Source organism: Macaca nemestrina, chromosome 12 (assembly GCF_043159975.1).
Source record: "Macaca nemestrina isolate mMacNem1 chromosome 12, mMacNem.hap1, whole genome shotgun sequence".
NCBI classification, from domain to species: Eukaryota; Metazoa; Chordata; class Mammalia; order Primates; family Cercopithecidae; genus Macaca; species Macaca nemestrina.
This window is the reverse complement of record NC_092136.1, coordinates 82,998,368-83,017,558: the sequence shown is the minus strand read 5'-3', so window position 1 is coordinate 83,017,558 and position 19,191 is coordinate 82,998,368. Positions and strand designations below refer to the sequence as shown.

The 19,191-nt window shown below is 39.7% G+C and overlaps 1 protein-coding gene and 1 pseudogene across 39 annotated transcripts in view; both read left to right on the top strand.

Annotated features, from left to right (window-relative positions):
• LOC105468849 (discs large MAGUK scaffold protein 2) overlaps positions 1–19,191 on the top strand; it is a 2,241,192-nt gene that overhangs the window by 1,997,219 nt on the left and 224,782 nt on the right. The gene's annotated exons all lie outside the window — the stretch shown is intronic.
• Positions 1,149–19,021, top strand: LOC139357649 (cellular retinoic acid-binding protein 2 pseudogene; annotated as a pseudogene).

The following is a 19,191-nucleotide window of genomic DNA, read 5'->3' as shown; positions in this document are numbered from 1 at the left end:
TGTATTATTTAAGGACATTGAAGAAATTTTTTAGGAACACAGTGAAAGAAAATAGCTTCTCATTGGCATCTGTTCATCTTTTCTCATTTTGTTCTAAGCCATTCTTGTTTTTAAATCATTTCTAACTCTCAGAGTCATGGATCGATCTGGTGTGTGTTGGATTTTGATTCTCTACTTTTTTGTAGTCTTTCATCCACTGTGTTCAGGTTCCTGAGTAAAAGGCTCCGTCTTTATTTCTAAGTGGGCTTTTTCTCTCAAATATCTAGTAATAGTGCTGCATGACCTAGGAAGATACCAGAAGGTCATCATAGCCTCTTTGCTCCTTAAGTCTCAATGAGAGCCCCAGCAGCCAGCCTCCTACAACTTGTCTCCACCTCTCTTTGGCCCTTGAGCAGAAAGTTAAGGCCAAGGAAGGGCTCCTTCCCACTCTTTCTCAAGAGAGGATAATCTTCACTGATGTGTGTTAATACTTACTGTGTGTCAAGCCCCATGGTTAAGCTCTTTCATACATTATTTTATTTACTCCTCAAAACAACCTTATAAGGCATGTACCAATTGCTATCCTAATTTTATTATTTAAATTAATTTAAACATTTAATTTGTATAAGGTATTTATTGAAAAGTTTTGTTCCTCTCCTGCCCTCATTCATCTCACAAAGCTAATCACTATTTTTAGGTTTTGTGTCTTTCTGGAGTTTTCTTTGCAAATGCAGCAAACTATATTTGTGTGTGTGTGTGCACGTGCTTGTGTGGTGGGGGAATAGATAAATCAGATAGATAGATACATATATACATACATACATAGAAAGACAGATAGATACATGCATACACACATACATACATGGAAAGATAGATAGATAGATAGATAAATTTTTAGCCCCATTCTTATATACCAAAGCAGCATTCTATAAACAGTATTCTGTATTATTATTATTATTTTTAAATATTGTTATTTTTTTTTGAGACAGAGTCTTGCTCTGCCACCTAGGCTGGAGTGCAGTGGCATGATCTCAGCTCACTGCAGGCTCTACCTCCCGGGTTCACTCCATTCTCCTGCCTCAGCCTCCCAAGTAGCTGGGACTACAGGCGCCCGCCACCATGCCCAGCTTTTTTTTTTTTTTTTTTTTTTTTTTTGTATTTTTAGTAGATACAGGACTTCATCGTGCTAGGCAGGATGGTCTCAATTTCCTGACCTCAAGATCTGCCCACCTCAGCCTCCCAAAGTACTGGGATTACAGGCATGAGCCACTGCGCCAGGCCATTATTATTATTTTTTACTTAATACTGTGTCTTGGAGATCCTTATGTATCATCAGTACATGGAAAGTTTCTCCATTCTTTCTTGCAAGTGCAGAGTAGCCCAATGTAAATTATGCCATAGTTTTATTACCTCAATTTTAAAGATGAAACCAGTTCCAAGAGCTAAATAACTTTCACTTGGAGCAGAGCAGGTTGGTGTGCTTTGTTTTCTTTTTTACATCTTTTTTTACCCATTTGATGTATTTGGGACATCTATCCTTATGCTCCTATCTGCCTTTATTGGGGCCCTTTAGATGTCTTCCCTAGACAGACATTTGAAAGCAGTTATTTGTAATTAGCTTTGGAAACCTAAGGCAGGATCACAGATGCCAAAGTTTCCGATGTTTGCATATTTTCAGAATTATTTTTTTCCTGCCCCTGCTGGACTTCTACCTGCAGTCCACTTCTAACATGTCAAAGACACAACTCTCTCTAGAATGCAGTAAAAGCTAACTGATATTTTTGGCTATCATTTGGCAGCCCTCTGCCTCTCTAATCACCTGATCCCACCTGGCTGGTTCTGAACTCTTAGCTGCAGACCCTGACTTTACAACTACACTTCTGGAAGGTAACATAGGATGTGGAAGAGATAACATAGGATGAGGAAAAGATAATTTAGGATAGGCTTTCAGAGCTTGGCACATGGCAAAAACTCACTAAAGATATTATTATCATCTCATGAAATTCTTTCAAAATCATGTAAACTATAGTACAATTATTATCCCTGTTTTACAGATGTGTATACTGAGGATCAGAAAGTTTTTGTTTTGCCGGAGCTTACAGTCCTTAAGTGACAGAGATAATATTTGCATTGAGGTCGTTCCAAGCTAGGTTTCTCTATATTATGTCATCAAATAGAATTCAGAAGAAACCCATGTTACCAACTGTCACATGGAAGTACATATTTAGTATTGTACATACAGTTCAGGTTCACTCACAAAATATTTTTACTATGAGAAAAGATTCATGATTGGCATAAGATGCTGCTCTGTTCTGCTGCACATTATAATTATATGAAAATGAAACACCCACTGCCATTTCTGCAAACCTATCATCTATATATTTCATTTCAGTCTCAGAAATGTTTGAAACAGGGTTTTTAGCCAATTTTGGAATGAACATTTCCCTTTCAGCAAACATAATTATAATAGTAATAGTCACCATACTTGTTACATGCCAGGCACTGTACTAAGCTGTTTACCTCTATTATCTCATGTACTCCCCATCACAACCCTGTGACATTAGGCATCATAGTCTTCATTTACAGACGGCATTGATGCTTAAGTGAGACTCAATGACTTATCCAAGTTTGTAGCAGCTAGTACGTGGCAGAGACTGGATGACAATCAAGCCAGTCTGCAATCAAAAGCTCCTATGTGAAATCACTGTGTTTTATCAAGTTGGCCTGTAACAAGTTTCAGAGTCCATGAGCTAAACCTATTGCAAGTCTTTTAGAATCACTTCTTACTGGCCAAAGATTTTAAAGTAAATGTCATAATTCTTACCAGCTGGTATCTCAATATTCTGGGCCTCTCTGTTCTTGAAAAAATATCACAATGTGGTGCGTGTTCTTTTTAAATCCCACCTGCATTGTTAGCACCTTTAATTTTTTTCAAGCTCTTTACATACCTTATATGCCAAGTCAGCAAATTTTCTTGGCCAGGTTGCTAGTAGAATCCCCCTGCCATGCCCCAAAGACATTATTTTTCTTTCTAAGCAACACCATTCCCAAGTTTGATCTTTCTAGATTACATGTTTAGAAACAAATCAGCTTGTTATATATAAGGGGTTGGAGGTTGATTTCTCTTAAGGAGAGTTCCAAAAACTGAAGAACTTACTCTGGCTTAAAGAACCAAGTGTGGTCAACCAAATGCCTCTTAAAGCAAATTAGGTACCATCTGCTTCCCAAGACTTTGGGAGTGGAGACCTGCTGCTTAGAAACCTTGTTTGAATTAGTATTACAACAAGCCAGTGGCCTGTGGTTTGATTAATTACTCATGACTTGTTACATAAAAGTACTCTTTCCTTAGTGTATTCTTTGGATAATTAGATGTCATGTATTTGTTATTTTAGAGTCAACTTCATTTTCTTTCTGTAAGTAGCAAATTTAATATTGTTCACTTCAGTTGATCATTTATTGAGCACCTACCATATGCTAAGCACTGTTCAAGGCACTTTGAATTGTTGGGTAGAAAAAGTAGAACCAAACTTCTACTTTCTCTTCCCCACAATCCAAAATGTTATAAACACTGACTCGTTTCTTTGTGGGTAAAGAGCATGTCTTGTTGTTCTTACATTGAACACCTAGTATAGGACCTCACCCATAGAAAAATCTTTGTTTAGAGTAAAGTGAATGATCTCTTCTTTCATCTGCTTTCATGAAGGTGACTCTTAGCAGCCTTGAACCACAGAAAGGGAAATTATATTTCTGTTTAGGATGGCAAAAATTAAAAATGTATTTTTGACTTGGCACATATTCTCTTTTGTTTTGGGCTCCCATAGTGATTTGCAACTCTCCAATAGCAACATCACTTTTCTTCCATTTGTGGCTACGTAGTCCTTCATGTCAGGGACCATGTCCAATTTCTCTCTTTCCTTACTATGACAGACACAATACTCTGCACATAGGTACTTACTCAATATTTGTTGAATTGAATTAATCATAGGCTGCCTCATTTCCCTCTCAGAAGGTAGAGACCACATCTTGGTCATTTCTATTTCTATCGTATCTATAGTATATTATGATGTATATTTTGTACTTAATATATGATCAGTAAATGCTTATGGACTTCAAATCTCCTCATTCCCGTGGTTGGATTTTTTTGTACTACCATTTTGCTTTTTCATATCAAGATGCCCAAAACTGTGACTCAAGGAATGAGTGCCTTTGCTGACTGACTGACTGACTGACTGGCTTATCTAATGAGTAAATAATAATAATCAAGTACATATATAAAGTGCATTCTCATATAGCCACCAAATGTCCCCCTCTCACATGCCACGTTAGGAAACAGGGTCCAGAAAAGAAAGAGCTTGTCTAAGGTCACGTTAAGAGATTGTGCCAAAGCTAGGACTAGAATCCAGATTTCATTACCTCCAGCCCAGATTTTCTCCTTCCTAATATTAGTTCTCCCTCCTTTTCTTTACATCCCCACTGCTGCCATCTAAGATCAGGCCCTATCCCTCCTACCTGGACTGCTGCCATTGCCTCCTAACTGTTCTCTATGCTCCCAGCCTCAACACCTCCAGTCCATCCTCCACATGGTTGCCAAGGTGATCTTCTAAAGTGCAAATCAGATCATGTTCACTCTGCTGTTTAAAGTCTTACAGAGGCTCCCATGGCCTATGGGATGGAGTCCCCTGAACCACATGACAGAGAATGATCCACCCCCTGACTCCCAGGCCTGTCTCTTATTTCTCTCCTCAGAGTCTGTTTTCCAGCTGGGTTCAAATGTCTACAGTGACCATAACCTTCAGGTTGTTTCACACCACAGTGGAGCCTGTCCCCATTCCTCGTGTGCTCTCTGCCCGGACCATCAACCTCTTCTCCTTGGTTAATAGCTTCTTAGGTCTTATAAGTAGACAGATAGGGGATTATTATTATTATTATTTTTGAGACGGAGTCTCACTCTGTCACCCAGGCTGGAGTGCAATGGCATCATCTCGGCTCACTGCAACCTCCACCTCCTAGGTTTAAGTGATTCTCCTGCCTCAGCCTCTCAAGTAGCTGGAATTACAGGCACCCACCACCATGCCCAGCTAATTTTGGTATTTTTAGTAGAGACGGGGTTTCAACATCTTAGTCAGACAGGTCTCGAACTCCTGATCTCAGGTGATCCACCCACCTCGGCATCCCAAAGTGCTGAGATTAGAGGCGTGAGCCACTGCAGCTGGGACTCTTTTACTGAATCACAAACTCTATCCTCTTTCCCTCCCCACACATACCTTCTCCCTCATTAGAGGTGATCGCTAAGCATCTCATATATTTTCTACTGTCTTAATAGTGGTAACACGTCTTTCGCTTTCACTTAGTTTGTGAATCCTCGGAGTTCTGTGAACATCTTAAGGGCAGGGGCTGGGCTAGTCATGTTTGTATTCCCAGAACCTGGCACTAGGTCAGGCATATAATAGATGCTCCATTACACTGCTGCTGACTCTCTGGAATAAATATAGCTTCCATAACCCTTCACAGTGAATTAACTCAACTTATGGTTTTCTTTAAATTAAGCCTCACATGGAATGATAGTTGAATTATGTAAGACCTAAAGGAAAGAGAATGTATTTAAAGAAAACCAGCACTTGAAAATGCCTTACTTTTATAGGTGGTGAACAAATATTTCATAGCAACCATGGGATAATGTATCAGCATATTGTTAATGCAAAGTAGACAGGGGGCCACTGAATGTGTTTCTGCAGCTCTTTGCCACTGCCTCCCCACTGCTTCTCTCTTTAGCCCCCAGTTTACTGAAAGAAGTCAGTGTGGTTACCTATTCGGTGAAGAGAACTTGTGCCACATTCCGATCTTTCATCATGGAGTAGATTTTCAGCTACATTTCCAGCTCAGTTGTTAAACCCATTCCTGCCTGATTTGCCAGTTGCGGAAGTGTTCATGTGTTTATTTATTTATGATGCGAGTCCCTTGGGTTCAAAAATCTCTTCAAAATGCTACTGCTCCATCTGGTTTAAATAGAGCATACTAAGAAGAAATGAGAGAAACAATGGGACCGTGAGGTTGAAGGAAAAAAGGAACAGTCTGGCAAACAGGAAGCAGAAGGAAATTAAGATTCTTTTTTCTTTCTTTATGACTTTGTGCTGGGGGGAGGGAAGCTATTTTCAGCAAGAAGACATGGTTGCTATCTGGAAGTTCACATTTCTATCTGCAATGATCTGATATTCAAAATCTGTGAGGTCTGAGTCCATGAATGACTATGAATCATGTTCAGGCAGGCTAGTCTCCAGGGCCTGGGACAATGGCCTTTGTTCTTCCCTTTTCTTATCTGTTTCATTATTCTCTTGGGCATTTAATATGCTGAACACAGGCAGCCTTGTAGGATGTTCTTTCTATTCAAGGATAGGCATTTTGGCTTTGGACATTCTAGATTCTCCAGCAGAAGAGCCATTTACCTTGCTAATGCTTTTTGTTTGTTTGAAGTCCTTGAAGGGCATGGTGGTGAGAAATGTAGTCTTTTGTCATCCCTCAATTCCTAGAGTCCCAGCTCTGTTGTTTACTACCTGTGTCATCCTGGGGACACTGCTTTGCTTAACCTCTGAGCCTCAGTTTCAATAGCTCTTAAGTGGGGCCAATAATAATACTTATGTATTAAACTTGTCAAGAAGATTAAACAAGCTATGTAAGAAGGTTTCACAGTAAACACTCAGGAATCAATAGCTATTTTTATAAGATCTGCCTGTACTTCACTTTACATGACCATTGGGTTTTACAGCACTCCTCTGTGAGAAAGATACAGAAGGCGTTTATGGCCCAGTTTGACACAATTGCACAAGGAAGGGACTCACAAACCCGAGAAACCCTGCTCCCAGTGATTGGTCCCTTTCCGATCTGTCACCTTTGGCTTGTGGTTGCATATCCTCTGTTCACCTTTTCTAAAGAATGACTCAGAGCTTTTCCTTCTGACAGCAAACCCTCTGAAAGAGAGACAATAGCAATCAAATACTTTGGCATTATTCACCCGGAGAGCTAAAAGCTGTCTCTGCCTTCCACATTTAGAGTGTAGGACTGCTTTAAAAAGCACTAAGCAAGGACAAAATAATGTGATTGGGTCACATCTTTAATTTGTATTACTTTCCCTTTTATCAAAAGGGAAGAGGACAGGGTACAGTGTCCTCCACAAAGGAGGGCAGGAGTGAAGGGTGGAGCAGCAGGCACAGAGCTGCCTTCGCCGTTTCCACACCCTACTACTGTGCACAGTTTGATTGCATGTTACCTGCTGTTCATTTGGCCCTTCCTGAAGGGACTGGAGGGCAAAACAAGGACTCTGCTTCCCCAAAGTTGGGGAAGGTCATTAGAAGCTGCATACTACACTCAAACTGTCCAGTGACTATTCAACAGTACTAAAATAATGCTCAAATTCACCAGACAACTTATCCTGTGTGCACTCATGCCCCCAGACCCAGCATGGTCAGCCAATCTACAGTGAATTTATTTCAGTCATATGACAAGGGCTGACACTTCTCCTCAATTTGGTACTGTAAAAGCTAACAATTGCATGTTAATTATAATAATACCAGTACCTGTTATAATCAAAACTCAAAGTAAATAAAGGTTTAAACAATTAGAAGCGTATTTACTTTCTCAGAAAGCTTTAAGCTGGTCTTCTTGGCTAATGGGCAATTCTCCCCTGGTCAGTGATTCAGGAACTTTAGCTTTTCCACACTATGGCTCCTTCATCTTCAACATGTAGCTCTGAAGCCAAGTGATTCATTGCATCAAGCTAGTAGAAGGGAAACAACATGAAGGCTTGTGAGAGGAATATTTTTATGGGCCAGGCTTGTTCCCTTACGTTGGCCAGAACTCACATTCCCTTGGCCCGGACTCAGACACATGGCCACACCTAATTTTTAGGGTAGAGTCTAGTTTTGTGCTCTGGGAGAAGAGGAAATGAGTTTAGCTTACCAGATAGTCTCTGCCTCAAAACAATAATGACAAAAATTAACATTTATAAAGCATTTATTTTGTGCCAGGCACTGTGCTAAGCCCTTTACCTACATCATTTTAAAATTTATATACCATATTATTCACTTGTTTAAAGTATACAATTCAGTGGGTTTTAGTATATTCACAGAGTTGTACAACCATCACCACAATCAATTTTAGAGCATTTTCATCATCTCCAAAAGAAACCCCATAACTATTAGCAACTCCTCATTTCCTCCCACCCCCTACCTCCAGCCCTAGGCACCATCAATCTATTTTCCATTCATATGGATTTGCCTATTCTAGGCATTTCATATAAACAGAAGACCTACATTCTTTTATATAACCTTTACCATGATCCTAAAAGTTAGGCATGTTATTACTTCCATTTTACAGATAAATTTACAGAGAATCAAGCTGTTTAAATGATTTGCCAATAACTTTAAGCCCTGCTCATCATTGAACTCCATTATGCTATACTGCATCCCAATTATAAAGAATAATCATGCCATGATTTGTGGCAGGGAAGGGGTGTTTGTTTGCTTATCTTTTAATGACTATTATGGCAACAAACTGACGTCTTTATAACAGGCTCCTTTACTGAAATGACAGGTACTCAGGTGTCAGAAAGCTTCAGGTTTGAAGCTCAGATCTACCACTTGCTGGATATATACAAAATATACACTGCTTAGTTCCTCTTGAGTCCCAGCATCTTTAATCTCTAAAATGGGAATAACAAATTCCTGTTTGCTGGGAGGAGTCAAAAGGAGATTAACATATATGAAAGCTCTTCTCACAACTTTACATAGTCCATGTCCTGCCAGTGTAGTTGTCCTTGCTTAGAAGTGAAGTTATAGCTATAATTGGGCAGCCACAGAAATTATGTTCACATGTCTGGGTCTTCTGGATACCATCCAGGAAAAAATTATTGTAACTTGCACTTTTCGGTATCCACATTACAACCCAGGAGTGGCCAAGACCCTGGGAGAATCTGCTACAATGAGAATGAGAAAAAAGGGAACATATTCTCGAGGACAGAAAAGCATATGCAGAGTATCTTCTATCGGCTTCTGATCTCCACTGGGCAGAGCAGCTTGTTACAGGCACCTAGAAAGAACCAGCTGAGCCAGTGTAAGTTTGAAGTTCCTTGGGAAAGGAGATAAGCTGGCTGAGTTTCTGTAGGCAAAGAGCCAGTAATGAGGTTTCCAGCATTCCATCACATGTCCTTTTCATCACTTTCAGCTCAGCCAGAGACAGCAGAGCCTCATACGCAGGGGCCAAGTGTGTACTTGAGAGACCTGAAGAGGTAGAATGAAAAGTATTGTGAATGAATGAATTGTACTTTTGTTCCATTGACCTGTTCCCCACCCTACCCTGTCCTTAGCAATAAATATATTAAAAGCTAGATAGGAGAGTACAGAGAAGACAGTGGAGCCAGAGGGGAAGTTATATTACATGTGACTAGTTAAGGTACATAGCCAGAAAAGACCAAAAGAGAAAACAGTCCTGAACTCTAGGTGAAATCAAGTGCATATTTCAGCCTTAAAAAATTATCCTAAAAACCTCTGATTCTGCCATTTCCTAAGTGCATGGACAAGTGACAACCTCTCTGAACCTACGTTTCCAGATAGGATTGTTACTGGAACCATGACTTATAGCCATGCAAGCTGCAACGTGCACATGTCCAGTAGACTCCAATTATATACACAAGGGGCCAGCAAACTTGTTTTGTCAGGGGCCAGATACCAAGCATTTTATATTTTATAGGTCATACAATCTTTACTGAAATAGTCAACTCTGCCATTGTAGTGCAAAAGCAGCCATAGACAATACATAAATACATAAATGGATGTGGCTCTGATTCAATAAAACTATTTATGGTCATGAAATTCATGAAATTTGAATTTCATGTGATTTTCATATAAAAGTTTCTTTTCCGATTTTTCTTTCAACAAACTGAAAATGTGAAAAGCATTTTTAGCTTATAGACTATATAAAAATGGACGGTGGGACAGATTTGCCCACAGGCCATGGTTTGCAGACACGCCCCATCCCCACCCACAGCATGGACCAAAATGTTTGATACCCTCTACAGAGGTGCAGTATGGCATCCAGATTATTGTAAAGAGCAAATAAGTACTTGTAAAGGCATTAATGTAGTGCCTGCCCCTTATAAGTGTTCAGCAAATGGTTATTATTACAATTAGCTCTTTCAAAAATAATGAATATTAACTCTGTATTTGCCACTGACCTTTGTGGGGGAAAGCCTTTATGTTTTGGTTGTTTAACATTTCTACTATATTAAACTTGTACTGTAATTAAAATATATATTAAAAATAAAAACTAAAAAACTGGTTTGGACAGATAGTGGCACTAGTAGGCCACAGAGTTTTTGGGTTTTTTCTAATGTCCTGGTGTTGCTTCTTCAATTCCTAGATATTTCTTTAGTACTTGGTCTGTGCTTCTGGGTGCTCCATAAATGAATGACACTAAGTCTTTTCTCTCTAGGAGATCTTGGTATTCTTCAAAGTGATTATACACACCCCAGTGGTAGCCAAAACGTTCTCTTTTTATTAATTTTTCATCACAGCCTTTAAATTTCTGTTTTGTTATATGTTTTATAGTGTGCCACACTGTGCCACAGTAATATGGTTATACAATAATTTATAAATATGTAAATATTAAGATAATGGGTGAGTACGCAAAATGATTTTAAACGATGGTGTCAGCAAGCAAAGTTTTGAAACCACTGGTTTAGGAAGTAAACAGATAAATATATCCCAATGGGAAACCAGAGTTGGCATGAGTGATGAAGGCTCTTATTTACAATGACACAAGTGTTTTCAGGACATGAACTGACATTTAGTCTGGTGTCTTATTTTGACATTTAATGTAAGTACATTGTGTGAGAAACAAGATAGTTTACATTTTTTTTTATTTCATAAGAACACAACAGCTGTATGAACCAGATAATATTATCCTCATTTTATAGATGAGGAACCAAGGTTTAATTCGGAGAAGTTAAGCAACTTGTAAAGGTCAGCTTGAATGAATCAGGACAGTCTAACTATAAAGCATGACATTTTCCACTTTAGCCTTCATTGCATTGAAGAAGTTCATTAAAAAAAAATGATTAGTCTCTGGTATTCCTACTCTCAAGTTAGTCTTTTTTCCATCACATGTACTTATGTTATTAAGTGCTAAATGGATAAAATTTCACTCTTGCAGAGTTCCGTGGTTAACCCCCTACCATCTCTTTGCATATGCTTCCTACTATGATTGGAGCACTTGTTGTTTGGATATCTCGATATCTCCTACTCATCCATTAAGACCCAGCTTAAGGCTTATCCCCTCCTTCCAGAAGCCTTCATGACCTCAGTCCCCAGACTGAGTTATTAGATGCCATTCCTCTCAGCCTCTATAGCACCTTAATGAAAGTCCTTATAAAAATATACTATGCAGAGCTTTGGGGTCGTCCCTGGTCGTGTCTTGGTTCCTGAACCTCATGACCCAGCGACGGCGACGTCTCTTTTGACTAAAAGACAGTGTCCAGTGCTCCAGCCTAGAGGTCTAAGGGGACTGCCACCCACGCCACCACCATGCCCAACTTCTCTGGCAATTGGAAAATCATTCGATCAGAAAACTTCAAGGATTTGCTCAAAGTGCTGGGGGTGAATGTGATGCTGAGGAAGACTGCTGTGGCTGCAGCGTCCAAGCCAGTAGTGGAGATCAAACAGGAGGGAGACACTTTCTACATCAAAAGCTCCACCACCGTGTGCACCACAGAGATTAACTTCAAGGTTGGGGAGGAGTTAGAGGAGCAGACTGTGGATGGGAGGCCCTGTAAGAGCCCGGTGAAAAGGGACAGTGAGAATAAAATGTTCTGTGAGCAGAAGCTCCTGAAGGGAGAGGGCCCCAAGACCTCATGGACCAGAGAACTGACCAATGATAGGGAGCTGATCCTGACCATGAGGGCAGATGATGTTGTGTGCACCAGGGTCTACGTCCGAGAGTGAGTGGCTATGGGTAGAACAGCGTCCGGAGCCCACCACTGGCCAGGCTCACTGCCCTGCTTCACTGCCCACTCCCTCCCACTCCCTTCTAGAATAGTGCTCCCCTTACCCCAGTCACTTCTAGGGGTCACTGGGATGCCTCTTGCAGGGTCTTGCTTTCTTTGACCTCTTCTCTCCTCCCACACACCAACAAAGAGGAATGGCTTGCAAGAGCCCAGATCACCCATTCCGGTTCACTCCCTGCCTCCCCAAGTCAGCAGTCCTAGCCCCAAACCGGGCCAAAGCAGGGTCTCTCTAAAGGGGACCTGAGGGCCTGAGCAGGAAAGACTGGCCCTCTGGCTTTTACACTTTGTCCCTGTAGCCTATACAGTTTAGAATATTTATTTGTTAATTTTATTAAAATGTTTTTAAAAATATATGCTATGCAACTGTGTAGTTAGCTATTATCTATTAAATTTATTACTCCCTGGACTGAGAGCCTAAGGAGAGGGAGAATATGACCTTGATTACATTGTTCTTCTGGCATTCATATAATGTAGGCATACATTCAATAATGTAGTGCCTGGGACATCGTAAGCCCTCCATATGTACTCACAGACTGAGGGAATCTCTTCTTTACTGATTTGAAGTCTGAGATAACTTTGGCAAAGGGATAGATTGAAATGGTCTTAACTAAGGTTTCTCAGGATAGGACTAATTGGTGGTCCCCAAATTAGATTATAGGGGATCAGATAATGGATACTCAAAGAAGGCAAACTCTTATATGTATGAACGCTTTGTCCTTCTGAGTTTTCTCAGAAATTGAAGAAGGTACACACACTCATACCAATCAAATTTATGTTAATGATGTATATGACATCAATATATATTAATTTCTATATATACTTATGTTTATATGTTTGCACACATACTCTTGAACATGAATTCATAAAAATAGACTGCCACAATTTCTATAAACTGTCATGGATCACTGAATGTTCAACAAGAGGGTGAAGTTTATTAACACTCTCCAGACTGGCCCATCTTGCAAAGTCATCCAGTTGCTGTAAATCTCCTTTAGTCCTAAAGTCGTTTCCCTTCTGGATGCATAAATCTACTTCTTTCTTTGAAGGGAACTAGCATTTACTGAAAGATTTTATGGTGTTCTAGATACTTAACAGAAGTGATCTTATTTAATCCTCAGACATTTGTATAAGCCCACAAATCCTGAACCCAAAAGAAAATGGATCAAGTCAAAAGCAACTCGAGAATTTTACTGAAAACTAGGAAATCTATCCTAAAAAGGAAGGGGACAAGACTAAGGAAATTTCTGAATTAATGAATATTGTTAAATTCAAACAAATTCGTTGCATGGGATTATATCAGATTAATTTCATGGTAATTAATTGAGATTGTGACCATTAACACGGACACTGTTTATGAGCAGGGACCTCTACAATTGATTGAGAGCAAAGCTTCTTCTCTCTACCAAGTGTGTCACTGTTTGTGAAGAGCTTCCTTTTTTTTTTTTTTTCTTTGAGACAGGGCCTTGCTCTGTCATCCAGTCAACACAAGTGCAGTGACGTGATCATACCTCGCTGCAGTGTCAGTGTGGCTCTCCTAGGGTCAAGTGATCCTCCTCCCTCAACCTGCTGAGTAGCTGGGACTTCAGATGTATGCCATCATGACCAGCTGATATTTCCTGTTTGTTTGTTTGTTTTAGTATAGATGGGGCCTCACGGTGTTGCCCAGGCTGAGGACTTGTTTCATAAAGGGGACAGCATTGGAACATTTGTTTTCAGACTTTTATGTTTCATAAACCAGAAACATTTCAGAACAAACTTCTATAGGCCACAGAATTGCCACCTTTTTATGTTGTCAATAAAATGCAAGACATTAAAAAACAAAACAAAAATTTATGAAAAAACAATCCAACTACTATTTATTCTCACCATCGTTTCAAAAGTAAAAAGAACAATACCAAAACAATAGGAAGAAAAAATAAATAGCAGGAAGGCAATAATTCTATAATAAAAGAAGTCCATTTTAGCTCGATGAAAACTCACTGCATCATACTTACTTTTCTCATTCTGCTCTGGACCAACAAGGGCCAGGGACCAGTGTCTAAGAACCACCGCCACTGTGCATAGACTTTGAAGCCATACAGATCTGGGATTAAAGCTCAGCCCTACCAGTTTCTAGCTGTGAAACCTGAGGCAGGTTACTCAACTTTTTTCAGCTGCGATTTCCTCATGTACTAAATGAGGATAATATCTGACTGACTATATTCACTTATATTCATTTCCCAAGGCTGCTGTAACAAAGTACCGTAAACTGGGTGGCTTAGAACAAGAGAAATGTATTGTTTCAACATTCTGGAGACCAGAAGTCTGAAATCAAGGTGTTATTTTGGCCATTCTTCCTGCGAAGGCACTAGGGAAATATCTGGTCTTGGACTCTTCTCTGCCTTCTGGTAGTTTCTTGGTTTGTGGCAGCATAACTCCCATCTCCACAAGACATTCTCCCTGTGTGCACCTCTGTGCTCAAATTTCCTTTTTATGAGGACATCAGCCATATTGAACTAGATTGAAGTAGTGTCCCACCATATTCTAGTGTGACCTGATCTTAAGTAATATCATCTGCAACAATTCTATTTCCAAATAAGGTCACATTCTGAGGTACTGGGGGCAAGGACTTCAACACATGAATTTTGGGGTGACACATTTCCACCCATAACATTGACCAACCTCTGGAATTGAGGATAGGCTGAATATATTAGAAAGTACCAATAAAACATCAGAAAGAAAAATAAGAGAGGGTTGTTTGTTTTTTAAAAAAAATTTATAATTGAGAAATTTATAATATAGGGACAGTAAGAAATTTGTGTAAGGATATAGGACCAAGAAGTAGTGAAGATAAGACTTCAAATACATTCATTTAATAAACACGTATTACATATAACATTCATTTAATGTGTACATATTATTTGGCAAGCCCTGTTCTGGTGCTGGAGATTCAACCAAGGACAAAAAAGACAAGGAACCTGGCCTCATGGAGCTTACATTCTAGTTGGGGAGAGGAGCAAAAATAAAGAAATTAACAAATAAATATACCATATTTCATATATATATTTAATATATAATATTTAGTATATAATGTTTAAGCAGAGATAAGTGCTATAAATTTTTTAGAAGTCTAATAAGAGGGAGAGATAAATGGAGGAATAGAGGATGCTGTTCTATACAGGATGTCAAAGAAATCTTCTCCTCCAAGGAGACACTTGAACAGATGGAATACTGGTTGCAGTGAAAGGAGCAAATTCCAAGTGAAAGGGGAGCTGCTGAAGGGAGCTGAGCAAGGAGTGTTGGTGTCTGAATTTTGTTTTAAAAACATGGCTGGCTGCTTTGTGGAGGAAGGGTGGCAGCAAGGCAAGAATGGAACCAAAGAAACCAGTGAAGAGGTAGTTTCAGAAATCCATGTGAGAAATGATAGTGGTATAGATTAGGGATTTGAGGGTGGAGATGAAAAAAAGACTGAGGGTACATTTTGAAGACAGAATTGACAGGATTTGATGATGAATAAGGCATAGGGTGTAAGTTAAAAAGCAGAGTCAAGAATGACTACCAGATTTTTGGCCAGAGCAACTAGGTCAATGATTGTGCCGTTTATTTAAATGATGCATACTGGGAGTAGAGCAGATTCAGGAGAGGAAACCAAGAGTTTAGTTTTGAGCATTTTAAATATGAGAAGCCTAGTATTAAGCAATCAAGTAGCAATGCTTAGATGTGGTATGCAGCTGGATATAAGAGTCTGGAGCATAGAGCACAGATTGAGACTGGAGATCTACATGTGGTAGCCTTTGATCTACAGATGGCATTTGAGTCTTGATACTGGACTGCTAGCCTTGGGAGTGAGTATAAAAAAGAAGTCTAATGACGAACTTGGGGACACTCAAATTTAGAATATCAGAAAGCAGAGAAGGGCCTAGCAAAGGAGACTTAGAAGGATAGATTAGTGAGGTAGGAGAAAAACCAAGGAGGTCTTGGAAACCAAACAGAGACAATGATTAATTCAGGGAAATTGTAATTGATTCTGCCAAATGCTGGGAGAGGTTGAATAAACTGAAGACTGTGCACTGGATATTGATTTTGTGAGTGACAATGTTTTCATTTACCTTGATAAGAACAATTTTAGTGGGAAGCCTGATTGAAGTCAGTAAAGGAGAGAATGGGATGTGAGGAAGTGAAAACAGACACTAGTGTTTTATGTTATCTGTTGCCACAAATGCTTAGAAGCAGTGGATGTGATAGTTAAGAGAACAGGTGCTATAGTCTTAGACCTCAGCTATTATTCCTACTGTGCCATCTGTTAGTAAGTCACCTAACCTTTCTAGCCAGAGTCCTCACCTATACTGTAGAGATAATAGTACAGACCATTTCAAAAAGTTGTTGTCAAGGTTAAATGAGAAATGTGCGTAAAGTTTTGTATATTGTCAGCCCATAATAAGTGTTCAATAAATATTAGCACCATCACTAATTTAAGCAAAATATTGGTATAGCTTCAAGACTCTACATAGTTCATTATGTCTGAGAGTAATTGTTGGTTGAGGTGGTAATTATGAAAGAATGTGTATAAAATTATGATTATCTGTGACAGGGGAGTAGAGAAATGCTGCAATATAAGAGTTATAATGACTCATATATATTAATTTTTCATGGAATGATGGTGGAATAGCCAGGTAGCAGGGGGAACTGGACAGGGAAGAAATGGCTCCTGAGGGTATTTTGGGGGGTAAATGTAGGTGGAAGGCACAGAGAAGACTTGGAGACTAGACCAAGCCATTTCAGATAATATGTGGATAACCCACTTTAGATGTACAGGAAGTAACCATTGATCTTGTAGCAGTAGTTATCACTTGTTCTTTGTTTACATCTGGCTTTTCTTACCAGTTTAGAAGAACATGTCTTCCTCCATCCCTTAGCTCCAATTATATTTCTTACCTCTGCTCCTATAGTACCTACTATTAAGTATGGTCAGGAAAGAGGGCATCTCATCCATGCATATTCCAGACCCTCTAGTAAGATGCTCAGAGGAAAAACTAAACAAGGAGAGAACAGACTATATGTGAGCAAATTAAGTTGGCCACAGAGTTATTTTCTGGAAACATGGAGTTAAGAAAATCTCTCATGTCTAAACCTGCATATCCTGCAATATGACAGCATCGCCTTGTCTCACAGAGGGTTACTTCTGATGTCTCTCAAGGAATGCCGACTGCATACCTTGAAGATAGCAGTTTTTGATAGGGAGGAGCTCATCTGATAGAGACCTCACCAGTGGCTGAATACTAGGCTATACTGACTTACAGTAGGAGTTAGCAGTGGAACGTTCAAGACAGAAATACCTGTCTTCCTGCTTGGCACACTGTGACTTAGTGGCTGTAAGTGTATGGTTACATGCAAAAGTTCATTGTTTTCATGGGTTTTGTGGTGGGAGCTTGTTTGAAAAGGGTAAGAGAAGCCAAGATGGTCTCACAGTGGATAGCAGACATGTTGTAAATTTGCTTTCTTGGGCTGACGAGTTTATTTGAGTAATGGTGGAAGTAAAGCAGAGAGAAGCTAGCGAGCTGGGCCGGCAGCCCAGCACAGAGCCCTGGGCCCTTCATTATCTGATAGAAAGCCCATCTCTGGTAGAGAGATGTTAGGTCTCTTTAGGACTTTTCCCCCTTCACTGGCTGGCAGGTTAGAAGACTCCTTAGCACAGTAAAATTCACATCTTAAAAGGTAGTTTAGGGAGAAGGTGTGGCAGAAATTCATTTTGTCAAAGGAAATACGGTAGGAATGAGAACCATTTGGGGGGTACACATTATAAACTAGGCATTGTATTATTTTCTTGATATTCTCCATTTAGTCTTGTGATGTAGGTTTTAATATACCCATTTTACAGATAAAACAATCCATGTTATAGTAAATTAGTGGCAAAGACAGTTAAACACAATTCTGTTGAATTCCAAAACTTATTATCTTTTTATCCTTTCTACTAAAGGCCATATTAAATCAATCTGCTCTCATTGTTCATCTGCCTCTAGCAGTTTAGTGTAAAACACTGCTTGGGGCCAGATAATATATGAGTCTGGGCTGTGAAACTAAGTTGCCTGGAGTCCATTAGAGCTCTGCCACTTAACAGATGTATGATCCTGCGTGGATTAGTTAACCTCCCTGAATCTCAGCTTCTTTCTGAGATACGTTGCTCATGATAGTACTTACCTCACAGGGACATTTTGAAGATTAAGTGAGTCAATACATGCTAAGCATTTAGAATACTACATGGCACCTAAAATGTGTTCAATAGTTATTAGCTATTATTATCCAAAACATGTTTTCCAGTGCTGTTATTCAATGAACCTAAAAAGGTTATACTGACCTTTTCAGGGAGGAAACAAAAAGCTCAGGCACTGCTCTCCATGAAGCCAGCCCGTTAATGATTTTTGGTCAACAGTACTGTTTATGATTTCCAGTCTTCTCATTTGCTGGGCTTTCGTGCTCCAGAGGCAGCATGGTAGAATAGAAAGGCACTGTACTTTGCCATCAGAAGACCTGGGTTTGGGTTCAAGCTCAAATCACACTTTGTGTGACCTGGGCAAGTCACTTTATCTTTCTTGCCAGGGGTTCCTTATCTGCACAGTAAGGAGGTTGGACTCCCTAATCTCTAGGACTCCTTGTATTCCCTAAATTCAGTGAATACCAAACAAAGTCACTTCGCCTCTCTGATCTCTGGTGCTCATCTGTACTGTAGCACTCCTGATACCTTCTTTAGTCACTGAGAGAGGCAGTGAGAGTGAAAGTATTTGGTAGACTGTGACAGGCTATGCAAATATAGGAGTTGATCCTTACTATTATGAGCATTAACCCTGAGTAATACGCCTTGCTGTATGTGCATTGGTGCAGGGGCTTTTTCCACATTTTGTTGTCTTTGCCTACCCCTCACTGAGTTGGGTGGATCCACCTTAACAAGGTGTAGGGGAACACAAGCAGAGGATGGGGGTGCAGTACTGATGGTGGGAAAGCATCTTATTGGTTAATAGTGGTACATCCCAAACACCAATTACTGTCACTGCTTCTAAGGCTGATATATTTATCAGGATGAGTTACAAGGAAATATATGTACCCAGTGAGCGAGAATGCTGCATGGTCACCCCCTGTGATGTAAAATATGAGAATCTAGGAGGGGCTGTTTTATAATTCATCAG